Below are 12,401 nucleotides of genomic sequence, written 5' to 3' on the forward strand. Positions count from 1 at the left end.
TACCTTATGGCCATGGACGTCCGGAAGGGGGGCCACGCCCCACCCCTGGAAAATGAATGTCCGACAAAAGGGATATATTTCGCACATAATTTCATTTCAGTCAGTAATTTATGTTAATTATTATAAGGGCGTTGAAGGAACATGATAATTTCAGACTGAAGCAGTGTTTTTGAAGGGACATCACTATTATGGGGGAAAATATGCCTCCTTTGCCCCCTGGAAAAAAATTGCCTTACTTGCTCCTCCCTGGAAAAAATCCTGCGGACGCCCATGCTTATGGCACTGATTAGAAATAGGTTAGTCTGCAGAGAAAAAATATAATAATTACCAAGAGAATGCTCGGAAGTTTTCTCAAAAATCAAATAAATAAAATGTAAAAAAGTAAAAAAGTAAAGTGTTCCCCTGTGCTTAGCACCACGCCATGAAGGCGTGTAGGGAGTGTAAATAAAATGTATTAGGTTGAATGCTACGAAAAGGTTCAGCCTTTAACACAAATTTACTGTCATGACACTGACCATTAAGTTGAAGTGAAATTTCATACCTTATTGTAGCAAGTGCAGCAGCACCTACTATACATATATGCTTTTTACACTCAAAGAAAAGTATGAAAACATATTTTGGAAAATTAATAGTTGTTCCTTGAAGACTTCTTTCACCATTTAAAGCAATTGAAAGAATGAAAACCCCTAATATTGAACATTAATATTTCTACTTTACAAACAAAACAGAAAATATCAACAAAAATAATATCTATCACGTATATATAAAATAATATCTACAATACCTCTTACATAAAACAGCTTATTTAAAAACCAAATACTCATCATTTACTAAATAGCTGAACATGAATGAAGAAATGTTGATTTATTTCCCTCCACGATGAACTTTGTGCCAGCTGATACGAGACTTAAACAGAGAAGTGCCATATTTATTACACTTCCCACGTCCAAGTCCCATACCGTACTTTGCATTTGTATCTCTTCTATCTTGATGTGTGCATAAAACACGCACACAGGTGGATAATTATTAGAAATTAAATAAATGCTCTACAGTGTACAGTGCTGTACAGTGGGATTCATTTTCTTGCATTTTCATATTCAAATACTATTTTAAAAAATATGTACTGGGAACTGCCCAATGGGTAACATAGTTTCCCTGGTGACTAACATTTCAGTAGCCAACATGCTAGAGAGCTCAGCACATAAATGAGAGTACACTTTGAAAAAATAAAGTTTACCGAAGCTATGGAAAACAAAAAAATGCACTTAATGTACACTGGCGAACTTAAAAAAAAGGTCTCCCTCCTATCAGTTAGATTGGAAGCAACAAACAAAAACCGATACTGAATTGGAAACACTCGAGCGTCAATGCCGAAACTCTATGCAAGATAAGGAAGGGCTGCACATTTGTCAGTCGTGAACACCACACAGAAGAGCAATGTTAACCATGAGTCATCAAGGAATTAGCACAGCGTTTCTTTCTGTGGTCATTCGGCCTCGGAAGAAATATTTGTTGTCCATTTTGAGCTTTCAAGAAATCAGGTTCTGAGCTGGCGATTTATTTCCTTCATGAATGAAAATAGGTTGTTCATTTTTTCGTTTCTTTTCTCTCTTTTGTCATTAGCTCTAAAACAAATATAAAAAGAAAACGAGCAAAGAAGGTCGTTTCTTTCGGCACGTGACAGGCATATGTGGTAACTTTGCTATTTTTACGACCATATTATATCCCTCTTGTTTACTTTCAACGATAAGGACGAATGTTGGAGTGACCAGAAAAAAATGAACGAACACAAAAAGCTCTTAAATATTACCCACGCTTCGAAAATAGATTCCGGCCCGAGTGGCAGAGTGGTTACCACATCACGCTACGATGCCAGGCGTCCCGCATTCGAATCCTGGCCTGGGCTTGGATTTGTAAGTGTCCATTCATCAATTTCATCATATCGTCACTAATCCCCATATTTGATTGAGTTTGATTGATTGAGTTTGTGTTTGAAGTCCACTTTATGCACAGTAAGGATAATCGGGACTGGAACTACAGTTTAAAGTGGGATCCGAACCACTATGTGCCTCCACTGGGTATCGAACCCGGGAACCCGTGTTCACAAGGCGAAGATGCTACCACTGCGCCATCGGGGATGTCTCCCCCATATTTGCAACTTAGCCAAAAGTGGCACAAGAACCGAAGTAAAATAAAGCAAATCAATCAATCGAACATAGGGTCTCCGGTTTCATAGAGCAGTATGCAAAGCACTCGGTCATGAAGACCCTCAAAATTGAAATAATAAGTGGAACAAAAAACCAACCTGATATTAGAGTATTTTAAGAGTTTAGGCAGATTAACAGTTCACGTCAACCTACAACAATTTCACCTGTATTGTGTGATATATGGTTGTGCCCTAATTTAATTGAACGTGCTCTTGCGATAATAGTTACACATTTCCGTCTTGCAACACACAACTTCGACTTGGCACGATATGTCCATTTCCTTGCCCCTTTTCTGTATTTTTTTCTATTTAGGATATATTACGTTGCCTTTTTGCCTCTTGGTTAATCCGTGGCGATGAGAATGATTGACTAATTGATAACATGGATGTGATGGGGGAAACAGGCCTTAATCATGGTTCGAACTTAAGACCTCTGCCTTCAAAGCACGTTACAATCTGCCACGTGTGTCTTTTCATCTCCAGTCACCATTAATTTCAAGAGGTAGAAAACGACGTTACTCAAACAAATTGTATATAATTAATTTCCATGACCATAAACATTTGTTGGACTTGTTGAGAGAAATCCACAACCTCGTAATGTTATAAGTAAATGTCGACCTAGTTGATGTCCTAGGAACCTTTCCCTGCACGAAAATCACACTGTGCCCACATGATTTACGACTGAACGCTTACTAAAGTAATAGAAATGTGCATCCCCATTTCCATTAATCGCTCACTCTTCGTATATTTTGAGGTCAGCTAATTCGAACATACGACCCTAAGACAGCTACACACTGCCAAAAAAAACTGCAGTGTCAACAAAGTAATTACTGTATATTTATATATTTTATTTGTGGTAATGGAATATTTTTCCCTTCAGATTCTTATTTATGTTAGTTTGGTTTATTTTACTTCGCTTTTCTGCCACTTTTGGCTAAACGCGACGATGAGGATGAGCGATGAAATGATGAAATTGATGAAGGGACAGTCACAATGAACACCGAACGAACACAATGCCAAGGCGGTGTTTATGCAAGCTGTGTTAACCACTCTACCACGGAGGCCGGAATCCTTTTTAGTTAGGAGAAATCGTTCCTTGACAGCGAACTAAGAACAGTTAATATGCGTCACGTCAGAGTTATAATATTTTAAATTTCTAACAATCAATTGGGATTTACTCTTAACCATTTTTTTTTGCCTACATAAAAACTTCCACACAGTAAAGATCGTTTACACTAAGGACAACAGCGTTAAAGTCTATGCTTTAAGGAATGATTAAGCACACTATGATGACGGAAAATAATAATTCACATGACTATATTCATGCATTACATCGGTGAAACATTAATTTTCGTTCAGGAATAAATATTGAAAAACGCAGGGACACAATGACCAATTGATTTATTTATTTTACTTCGCTTTTCTTCCACTTTTGAGTAATCACATAGATAAGGATGAAAGGTGTTAAGACGAAATTTGTGAAAGGCAAACACAAACGTAGGACACAGTCCAAACTTCACAGACCATTATACTGACCTTGTGTCTAGACGCCAGATCCTCGTTAGTCTTCAAAATATACTCCATTGTCACAATGACGTAAGCATTCGTAGAATAAATTTGTATGTCATTCTCCCCCTCCCCCCAAGAAACGTGAGCTAAACTAGTGCGCATTCTGTGATATGTTCATAATTTCTCAGGAACCACTCGCGGCCTTCAACTAGTTTATCCTGAAAAAACTGCGGGTTAGGATGTTAACAGATATTTCAGGGACAATATCCAAAGAATACTGTCACATACGCAGAATGCAAAACATTTCTATTTTCTCATTTCTACTACAACCCTGGCGGAAAAAGGCGGCTGGAGCGTGGTGCTGATCGTATCACCTCCAAAATGGCCGAGCTCGAGAATATGCGGTGCCCTACTACCACATCCCCTTAATGTGCCTTCATATCACGTTGCTATACGCATGAGGAACTTTACCTAACCTTTACTACTACTAACTACTCATGCCAGGAATTTTGGTATTTTTTATACTTTTTTATTTGCCCATTGCTAACCTGGTTCATTCCCAGCCATAACAACAATTAGTCGATGCAATAAAATACGCCAAACTTAAAAAGAAACAGGTGTCGGCGTGCGCGCGCGCACGCACACACACACACACACACAGAGAAAGGGGGGCGGGGTAGGAACACAAAATTCTTCCACAAACTGCCCAGATCATGCCTGACAAGACTCCAACAGAAAGCTTTCCGGAAACAAGTTTACTTGCGCATAAGGTAGTGATGGCCTTGTCTGCAACTGCCTTCCCCCACTTTCTTATCCAATACAGGAGTAGTGAAGTGTTTCCAACCACCTTCCAATCTAACTAAGTGGAACGAGACCTTTTTTAAAGTTCGCCAGTGTACTCACTTTAAGAAATGCATGACTTCATTATCAACTTTGGCTGCTTTATCCTAAGGACATACGAGCACCATTACAAAAATGAAAAATTCATATTGGACCTTGCTACTCCATACCTCCTTTCTGTAGTTATTACGCATTATTATTGCTCATAACATGAGCAACTAGTATTTAATGAACTGCAGCATAAACAGTGTGCAGCAGAGACTACTTACTTTCACACATCTCACTGGACTTGATAAAGCTGTTATATCAGTAACTACTGTACTGTGTGTATCATGATACATGCATGTTACTGAACAAAAATGTTCATCTTAAAATAGATAAATTGTGGAAATGATCACACTCTGAAGTATTGTTTTTTTTTGCACAGAAAGGGTTCTCCGAACTGCAAAGTTATTCCCACAGTTGTTTGTAGTACTGAAAGCACCTTTTCATTCTCTTGTATAGCTTCTAAAAAAAATCACACAATGGGAACCATGATTTTAAGTAATTATTCTAAAAAAAAAAAAAAAATGTGCAACTATATTCATGAGGTGTTAAGACTAGCAGAACAAGTTATTTTCACCAGTTTTTTTTATTATGGTAACAGTTTCATACATCGGAGACACATTTCTTCATTGTTACAGAAGAAACTACTTACGGAAAAAGTTTCTCTAAGGTTTCCAACGTTAGTCGAGGTATTTTCTTTCATCGTGATATCTATTTGACCGGGAAATCATGTCAGTGTTCCCAACCCCACCTTTTTTTTTAACTATGCTTGCCTAACCTAACCAAACCTAACCTTATTGGAATGGTTCGTGGGGCTGTCCGTCAGCTACCCGTGCGTAATGTGCAATTTGCACACGTGACGAACACGATAGTAGGTATTTTTCGGTGAAGAAGGTTGGAAAACACTGATATTCGAAAACAAAAGAAGCGATATCATTCACAAAGTAAGCGATATCGCACCGTTACGTGCGTTCAGCAGCACTTAGAAAAATGCGTTTTTTTCAGTAGAAAAAGTGTTTGCTTTCGTGTAAAAAGCATCATGGCACCTTGAACCTTGTTCCGCAATACACAATACCTAGTGTAGAATACGTACATTGCTGGTACTATTTGTAAATATTACACGTATTCTACTCACATTATCGCAATAAAATTTAGTAGAAGAAAAGGTTCGTGAATATGGACACGAATTTGACTTCAGCCAGTTCGCGAGGAACAGTGATGTGCGTCTACGCGTAAACAACGATAGTCTACATTCTACACGTAGACTATTTTATACACTTGGATTACGTAATCTATGTAAACAACATGGCGAAAGGTGATAACTTAGCAAAGGGCGCCGTGGAATGAGAAGAAAATTATACTGCGTATCAGTTGCTGATGTGTGAGAAGAAATGTTCATACTCTTTCTTCCAAATTCGAACAATTTCTCATCTAGGAAGAAATCTAACATAGGAAATATTCTAGTGTTTTATGGGTAAAAGACCACTTTTGCCTCACGACTGCCATCTGTTGTTGTTTTTTGCATACTATTTATCTTCTTCCGTAGTTGATAATAGAAGAGAAGAGAAATTTGTTGTAAATAGTATTCTTTTTATTTCGTTAGGAACCAATATAGTTGAAAATGTGAGTTTCCTTTCATGAAACCTTTGAAAATTATTTTAACGCACTTTAGATTGTCTACGTAGTCTATGTAAACTACAACCCAATGTAATCTACGCGTAGATTACGTGTAGACAACGCATGTAGAGGTAAACGTATAGTCTACGGCACATCACTGGCGAGGAACAGTAGAAACACAGAATACTAACTACGGTTACAGCGCCTTGAATAACGTAGTGTGGAAAACGACCCAAGAAACTGGTTCCCCAGACGGATGAGAAACATAGATGGCAGTGCGATCAATGTCGGTGCTAATTTTCTTATGAAAGTAATGCGGCTTTGTTAGTTTTTGGAATATATTATGTAGATTTGTTTGTCTTGAAAGGCGGTACGTGAATTGATGGAAACAGTTATATTTGTGGAGTGATTTGCAGTCACGAAATGACATTAATTTGGAAAGAAAAGTAAAATAAAATTAATAAATAAATAGCATGCGTAACACAAGAAGAAACATCGCAAAGTGATTCCGGACGTCAGGTGTTGGATTGTGTACTAGAGTTTTATTTTTCTATGTTATTAGAATATAAATGTATCCTGAGAGATATTTCATACCGAGACGACAAACCACAAGTGTCGCTTGGAAGCGAGCAGTCCGTAATCAATGCAGCCTTTCGAACCGTAGGGACACAAGCTCTGACTGCACAGTTTCCTCAAGGAGATTTTACACCAAAGCGACACACGACAAACGATACGAGGATTTCACACCAAAGCGACACGGGTCCTTCGGTCCAAGGCAACTTTCATACCGAAGCGACACATGTTGCTTGGAAACGAACCAATCAAGAGCAACATTTCACATCGTAGCGGCATGACGGGAAGCACAGGCCAGCGTTCGGTTGGTGAAATCCTCAAGCGACAAGTGTCGCGTGCCCCTTGTCACTTTGGTGCGCAATCTCCCTAAAGCTAAACACTCATTGCATCGCGCATGCGCGAACAACTAACCACGGCAACATGTTGCAAGCTATTGAGGAAATGGCCCAGTTTGAGCGACGCACAAGCGACAAAGCGACAAGTGTGACTTATGGTGTCGCCTAGATCTGTTGTTGTAATGTGCGGTTTTTCGTGTCGCCTATCTGTTGTTCGCACAATTAGCAGCGAACGCTTGCCAATAGACTGAAGGCACCATCTCGCTTGCCACTTAGTTGGGAACTCCCCCTGTAGCACGTCGCTTCGGTCTGAGCACCCTTCCTTTAAGGAGCTTTCCGACCGAAGTAACAAGTAGCACGCTAATACGCCATATGAACGTGTCGTTTGCTGTTTGGACCCTCATGTGCAATGAATGCTATTTTACAGTCTGGAAGTGTGTGTCACTAGTGTGATAGTGTGAACATCCCGTGTAGCTTGTCCCATTTGTTTGAAAGTTTGCTTACACTCATGTCGATGGCACTAAGAAAGTTTTGTGGGGTTCCCCTTGTCGTTTCATGCAATCATCATTATCATCATCGCCGCGATTAGTTTAAAGCGGAGAAAAGAGACTGTAAATATCCAAAATACAAATGCTTCAGTGTGTATATCTTTAAAAGAAATGATGATGATGATAATAATGAACCTAATTCATACACAAAAATTTTGTTGCCAAGAGCATTCCACGCGTATTTTTTCTCCCGTATTATTAACGAAAGTATGACGATAACAGGACGTGGTCGACTGTCTAGAATGTTCGTTAATATCTTCGCGACCACTGTACCAAATATCATAACAATTATCACATTCATAGAAATGCTTCATATAAAAGAATCAGACGTTGCGGCGAAAACTCCATTTACTTCGATTATAAGCAGACGAATACCAAGCACCGGGTTCAACACCAGCGCCTCTAGCGGATCATTTTCGAGTGGAACCAGCCAGAGCGCGCAGAACTGTGCCGTTTTCCACACTACGTTATTCAAGGCGCTGTACTACGGTCAACCAATCTCCCATAAGACTGAAACAGCCCTGGTCTGGCTATTCCGTTCCTTGAACATCCCCCGCTTTCACGCACTTTTCGTAATTCGAAATTCGTTATACAAATTTCTTCCCCGTGCACTTTTAACTACAAATCTTAGAAGAGAGCACACAACAAAACATGATTTCACCATAAAACACATTAATCGTATTATGTACATCGAATTTATAAAATTACTTACATAAATCCCAACCAACGTGCAATGACGTCACACTTTCGATGTCTTTTTCAACAGCCAATGTGCCGGAGTGGCCAGGTCCTGCCTAAAGTTGCAAATCGCTTGATTCGGCGAAGGTACCAACTTTACGAACTAATGTTTGATTATTCTTCTTGTATTTAGACAACAATACTTTCAAATTGGGATAAAAATCATTATAATGAATGGCCCAAATACTTAATTATTGATATAAAACGAGAATGTTCCCAAAATTGAACAAAAAAGACATCGGAGCCATCTATTGACAATTTTTTAAGATTCTTTAAACACGTCTTTTGCGATATTTCTTTACCTTTAATATTATACCTATGTTAATGACACAATTAACTCAATTTATGACAATGGTCATAAGATATCTGAGTAGAAAAGTCTTCCCAAGGACATATTATTATTATTTATTATAATAACAATTTTTGAATAAGAAATGTTTATTTTGATTAGTTTTTGATAGTTTGTAATGTATAATAATAATCATAACCACGATAATAATATTATTATTATTATTTTAAATTTTGAAGTTTTATCAATGGGCTAACTCTTGTGACGTTCACTAGTCAATCATTTGCACGATTACATCATTCGTTCACAAATATTTCGAATTATAACGCGAAGGTGAAGATACAACTTCTATGGGTCTATATATTAGTGAAATAACCGAGCAATATTCAGTTCACTATTATCTATTTTCAATTCGATTACATCTATTGCTACATAGTGACTATTGATTCTCATTGCTATAGCAACGTTAAAATTCCACAAATTACCTAATTTATACAGCGTATAGCGCAATAAATAACAAAGCATAATTGACGTAGTACAAAGTAGTTATTATACATTTTTAACTGTTATTTGAAAATGACTTGTATAATATGAAATTAATAATTTTAATAAACATACAATTATATTGTGCGGATTCACAGGACCGTCACACTCTCCCCAATACATTACAGAAATTTCTGGCGACGTACAGGATCTAGAGTACACACAATTCAGGTGTGCTGATGTTGGTGAATAAGAAAATCGATTTTCACAAGAATGAATAACTGGAATGAATGGGAAAGGGAGAGAGGGGTCAATCGTATTTGCAACACGGAGCAAATGCAACACTCGCTGTTATGCTGTCCTCGTGAGGCATTTTCGTAAACTACTCTAACTGCGGAAAGGAGAAGTCAGTTGTGAGTGATTCATGTAAAGTTGTTAGCTACGCTGTGATTATTGCGGATACTTCTGGGATTTTTTCAAAATTTCAACATGTCAGTAAAAACCTAAAGCACTACTTTATTTTTTTATAGTGTTTTCTAGATGTCGTCTGATCCAAGTTTGTATATGTCATTGCAATTCACAATGCTTGATGTTCAGTAAAACCTCGATAATCCGGACTAATGGGGGGTTAAGTTGACCGGTTTAACGAAAGTTAAACTGAAATAATCTGAAAACATTAGAAAGTGCAGTGAAACTCCCTTTATAGCAACAAAACAAGTTTGTTATGGTGTGTTTAAAGGTCATGGGCCTAAATACACTATACAGTAGAGAATTTCATCAGTGGTTGACTGCCTTTCCTTTGGAAAGTTCTGTTGTTGACTTCTAGCCACATATAAAACCTTGCATTCTGCTTTTTTTTTTTTGCCATTTGCCTGTCCGAATTAAGCTAAGTCCGGTTTATCGGGATTCGGATTAACGAGGTTTTACTGTATTTGTTATGATAAAGTATGGTGTCGTGGTTAGTAGCTGGAAGCCAGCAAACAATATGGCGTCAATTTCGGGCAAACGTAACACTTTTATTTGGGGCAGTTGTAACCAGGAGCCGAGGGGGGGGGGGTGCGAAGGGGTGCTTGCTCACTCCTTAATTTTCTTCCACACCCACTGTTCAAAACTAATTTTTAACCTAATGAAGTGTTATATTACGTTATGCTATTAAGACAATGCCGTCACTTCGAGCGTAGAATGTTAGGTATTGATGTGATATCTCTATTTTTGTACATAACAGGCAATCCACTGGTCCTGAAGGAGAAATCACATTTACTTTCCTGTAGTGGCTGCGATCTATACAAATACAAGCGCCTGATGTCATTCTTTCATCACCATTGTTGTTAAGAATTGTTTGTACTTTTGTTTCTTCCGTTGGCGTTTTCGATAATTGGCTACAGATCAGTGTGAGTTGTTTCATGTTTTTTTTTTAGCATTGTTGATAAAAAAGGTTTTATTTTTCACCTACTTTTCCTTCCTCTATTCTCAAAATCGCACTGCAACAAAAGTTTAGTTGATTTCTGTATATCAACGGGTTGAACACGGGAAATTATTTAATGCAAGTTGTATCGAGATGGTTGTCTTTGTCGTTGCTGTTTATGCTTACTTCTATCATGTAAGGAAAGCAAGAAACTGACTACAAGATTTCGTATTTTTTGTACGTGTTGTCTTATTTACAAATAGGCTAGTAGAACTTCAGGTTTCATGGCTATTTTCTTTTACCCAACGCATACAAATTGAACACTAACATCTGTGCAACATGAAAAAGTACAAAAAAGACATAGAAGTGTTTAATATATTTTTTAGATGTTTATGGGAAGCGTGCAAGGTGAATCCAGTTTCTATTTAAATAGTGGGCTCAAGCCTGAACTTGGCACCAACACCAACACCAACATCAATTCATTTTTTTGATAAAGATATGAAATCTTACTCTGTACCCTCCCCCCACCTCGCCCTTGCATGCATGTTTGATGTCAATCACTCCAAGGCCATCCTGGCGCTGTCGCTTGTTGTAACACTGTTAGAATTGCCCCCTTGTGTATTTCCTTTTTAAAATATTCGCTTGTATTGTAATATGAGACATTGTACAAACGAATTTCTGTTTCAGAATGGTGAGACACACAAAAAGAACAATCGAACGAGGTTCTTCACAAAATAGGTTATAATACAGTAAAACCTCGTTAATCCGGACTAATGGGGGGATCAGTTGACCTATTTAACGAAAGTCCGGATTAACTGAAATAACCTAAAAGAACAGTAGAAAGTGCATTAAAACTCCGTTTATAGCAACAAAACACGTTTATTATGTTGCATATAAAGGGCATAGGCCTAAATACACTATACAGTACAGTACAAAGTCTGCGGGAAACAGAATTTCATCAGACGTTGACTGCCTTTTCTTTGGGAAGTTCTCTTGTTGACTTCTAGGCACATTTAAAACCTTGCATTCTGCTTTTTTTGGGGGGGGGGCTTTTGCCTGTCCCTATTAAGCGAAGTCCGGCTTATCGTGGTCCGTATTAACGAGGTTTTACTGTACAATAAAGTGCTCCCTACATACGTGAAGACCCAGTTAACTGAGTATATAAAGTCATGTGGAAAGATATTTTATGGGCTTACTCCAAAATTAGTCGGACAGCTTACCAACGTGCAAACCCAAATGAGTGAAAATTTCCTGAGTCCTGGAAAGATAGTCAAATGGCTGTTGCAGACTGGTTTACCGCACTTATAAAGAGAAATCTCAGTTTAACAATAAGCACTCCATAGTCAACATCCCTTACGCGTGCTGTGAATGTTTTATAAGGACAATGTTGATCAGTTTTTGAAAATTTATCAAAGGTTTTAGAGCAACATATTTCGAACCTCAGGACATATACAAAATCGATGAAACGGAGATAACAACAGCCCTTAAGATTGATTGATTGATTGATTTGATGCTTTAAGTTCACTTTATGTACAGTAAGGCTAATCCGGACTGGACCTACAGTTTTTTAAAGTGGGATAAGAACCACTATATGCCTCCATCGGGTATCGAACTCGGGACCCCTTAACAGCACCAATGAAAAACAAAGAAGTTGGAGGAATTAATTCATTGAGTTGGTGTTTTTTTATGCACAGTATGGCTGATCGGGACTGGACCTAGAGTTTAAAGTGGGATGCGAACCACTATGAACCTCCACCGGGTATTGAATCCGGGACCTTTGATTACAATGCGACGACGCTACCACTGCGCCATG

Source organism: Lepisma saccharinum, unplaced genomic scaffold (assembly GCF_977018435.1).
Source record: "Lepisma saccharinum unplaced genomic scaffold, izLepSacc3.1 HAP1_SCAFFOLD_93, whole genome shotgun sequence".
Taxonomy (NCBI): domain Eukaryota; kingdom Metazoa; phylum Arthropoda; class Insecta; order Zygentoma; family Lepismatidae; genus Lepisma; species Lepisma saccharinum.